Source organism: Balaenoptera physalus (assembly GCF_965194825.1).
Source record: "Balaenoptera physalus genome assembly, chromosome: X".
NCBI classification, from domain to species: Eukaryota; Metazoa; Chordata; class Mammalia; order Artiodactyla; family Balaenopteridae; genus Balaenoptera; species Balaenoptera physalus.
Window position 1 is genome coordinate 56733230 of NC_138903.1, and position 3670 is coordinate 56736899.

The following is a 3670-nucleotide window of genomic DNA, read 5'->3' on the forward strand; positions in this document are numbered from 1 at the left end:
CAGCAAAGGAAAAATGGCAAATAACATACAAGGGAACTCCTGAAGGTTCACAGCTGATTTCTAAGCAGAAACTGTACAAGCCAGAAGGGAGTGGCATGACATATTTAAAGTGATGAAAGGGAATAATCTACAACTAAGATTACTCTACCTGGCAAGGATCACATTCAGATTCGATGGAGAAATCAAAAGCTTTACAGACAAACAAAAGCTAAGAGAATTCAGCACCACCAAACCAGCTCTACAACAAATGCTAAAGGAACTTCTCTAAGCGGGAAACACAAGAGAAGGAAAGGACCTACAAAAACAAACCCAAAACAATTTAGAAAATGGTAATAGGAACATACATATCTATAACTACCTTAAATATAAATGGATTAAATGCTCCCACCCAAACACATAGACTGGCTGAATGGGTACAAAAACAAGGCCCGTATATATGCTGTCTACAAGAGACCCACTTCAGACCTAGGGACACATACAGACTGAAAGTGAGGGGATGGAAAAAGATATTCCATGCAAATGGAAATCAAAAGAAAGCAGAATTAGCAATACTCATATCAGATAACATAGACTTTAAAATAAAGAATGTTACATGAGGCAAGGAAAGACACTGCATAATGATGAAGGGATCAATCCAAGAATGAGATATAACAATTATAAATATAGATACACCCAACATAGGAGCACCTCCATACATAAGGCAAATGCTAAAAGCTGTAAAAGAGGAAATCACCAGTAACACAATAATAGTGGGGGACTTTAACACCTCATTTACACCAATGACAGATCATCCAGACAGAAAATTAATAAGGAAACACAAGCTTTAAATGACACAAAAGACCAGATAGATTTAATTGATATTTATAGGATATTCCATCTGAAAACAGCAGATTACACTTTCTTCCCAAGTGCACACGCAACATTCTTCAAGATAGATACACATCTTGGGTCACAAATCAAGCTTCAGTAAATTTAAGAAAATTGAAATCATATTAAGCTTATTTTCCAACAAATATGCTGTTAGATTAGAAATCAATTACAGTGAAAAAAAACCCGTAAGAAATAGAAACACATGGAGGCTAAACAATAAGTTACTAAATAACCAATAGATCACTGAAGAAATCAAAGAGGAAAAAAAAATACCTAGAGAAAAATGACAACAAAAAACCCGATGATCCAAAACCTATGTGATGCAGCAAAAGCAGTTCTAAGAGGGAAGTTTATAGCAATACAATCCTATCTCAAGAACAAAGAAAAATTTCAAACAAAAATTCTAAACTTACACCTAAAAGAACTAGAGAAAGAAAAACAAACAAACCCCAAAGTTACTGGAAGGAAAGAAATCATAAAGTTTAGAGCAATAATAAATGAAATAGAAACAAAGAAAACAGTAACAAAGATCAATAAAACTAAAAGCTGGTTCTTTCAGAAGATAAACAAAATTGATAAACCTTTATCCAGATTATCAAGAAAAAGAGGGAGAGGACTCAAATCAATAAAATTAGAAATGAAAAAGGAGAAGTTACAGCGGACACCACAGAAATAAAAAGGATCATAAGAGACTACTACAAGCAACTCTATGCCAATAAAATGGACAACCTGGAAGAAACAGACACATTTTTAGAAAGGTATAACCTTCCAAGACTGAACCAGGAAGAAAAGAAAATATGAACAGACCAATCACAAGTAATGAAATTGAAACTGTGATTAAAAATCTTCCAACAAACAAAAGTCCAGGACCAGATGGCTTCACAGGTAAAATTTATCAGACATTTAGAGAAGAGCTAAAACCCATCCTTCTCAAACTCTTCCAAAAAATTGCAGAGGAAGGAACACTCCAAAACTCATTCTATAAAGCCACAATCACACTGAAACCAAAACCAGACAAAGATAGTACAATAAAAGAAAATTACAGACCAATATCACTGATGAATATAGATGCAAAAATCTTCAACAAAATACTAGCAGACAGAATCCAACAACACATTAAAAGGATCATACACCATAATCAAGTGGGATTTATCCCCGGGATGCAAGGATTTTAAATATATGCAAATCATTCAATGTGATACACCATATTAACAAATTAAGGAATAAAAACCATATGATCACCTCAATAGATACAGAAAAAGCTTTTGATAAAATTCAACGCCCATTTATGATAAAAACTCTCCAGAAAGTGGGCATAGAGGGAACCTACCTCAACATAATAAAGGTCATATGCGACAAACCCACAGCAAACATCATTCTCAATGGTGAAAAATTGAAAGCATTTCCTCTAAGATCAGGAACAAGACAAGGATGTCCACTGTCACCATTATTATTCACCATGGTTTTGGAAGTCCTAGCCATGGCAATCAGTGAAGTAAAAGAAATAAAACGGATATAAATTTGAAAAGAAGAAGTAAAACTGTCACAGTTTGCAGATAACATGATACTATATATAGATTATTCTAAAGATGCCACCAGAAAACTACTGGAGCTAATAAATGAATTTGGTAAAGTTTCAGAACACAAAATTAATGCTCAGAAATCTCCTGCATTCCTATACACTCACAACAAAAGACCAGAAAGAGAAATTAAGGAAACAATCCCATTCACCATTGCATCAAATAGAATGAAATACCTAGGAATAAGCCTACTTAAGGAGACAAAAGATCTGTACTCAGGAAACTATAAGACACTGAGGAAAGAAATCAAAGATGATACAACCAGCTGGAGAGATATACCATGTTCTTGAATTGGAAGAAACAATATTGGGAAAATGATGATACTACCCAAAGCAATCTACAGATTCAATGCAATCCCTATCAAATTACCAATGGCATTTTTTACAGAACTAGAACAAAAAATTTTTGAACTGTATAGAGACACAGAACACCCCAAATAGCAAAAGCAATCTTGAGGGAAATAAAAGAGCTGGAGGAATCAGACTCCCTGACTTCCGAATATACTACAAAGTTGCAGTAACCAAGACAATATGGTACTGGCACAAAAACAGAAATATAGATCAATGGAACATGATAGAAAGCCCAGAGATGAACCCACGCACCTATTGTCAACTAATCTGTGACAAAGAAGGCAAGTATATACAATGGAGAAAATACACTCTCTTCAATAAGTGGTGCTGGGAAAATTGGACAGCTACATGGAAAAGAATGAAATTAGAACACTCCCTAACAACATACACAAAAATAAAGTCAAAATGGATTGTACCCCTAAATGTAAGACTGGACACTATAAAACTCTTAGAGGAAAACATAGGAAGAACACTCTTTGACATAAATCACAGCAAGATCTTTTTTGACCCACCTCCTAGAGTAATGGAAATAAAAACAAAAATAAACAAATGGGACATAATGAAACTTCAAAGCTTTGCACAACAAAGGAAACCATAAACAAGATGAAAAGACAATCTTCAGAGTGGGAGAAAATATTTGCAAACAAAGCAACTGACAAAGGATTAATCTCCAAAATATGCAAGCAGGTCATGCAGCTCAATATCAAAAAAAAACAAACAACCCAATCCAAAAATGGGCAGAAGACCTAAACAGACATTTCTCCAAAGAAGATATACAGATTGCCAACAAACACATGAAAGAATGCTCAACATCACTAATCATTAGAGAAATGCAAATCAAAACTGCAATGAGGTATCACCTCACACCAG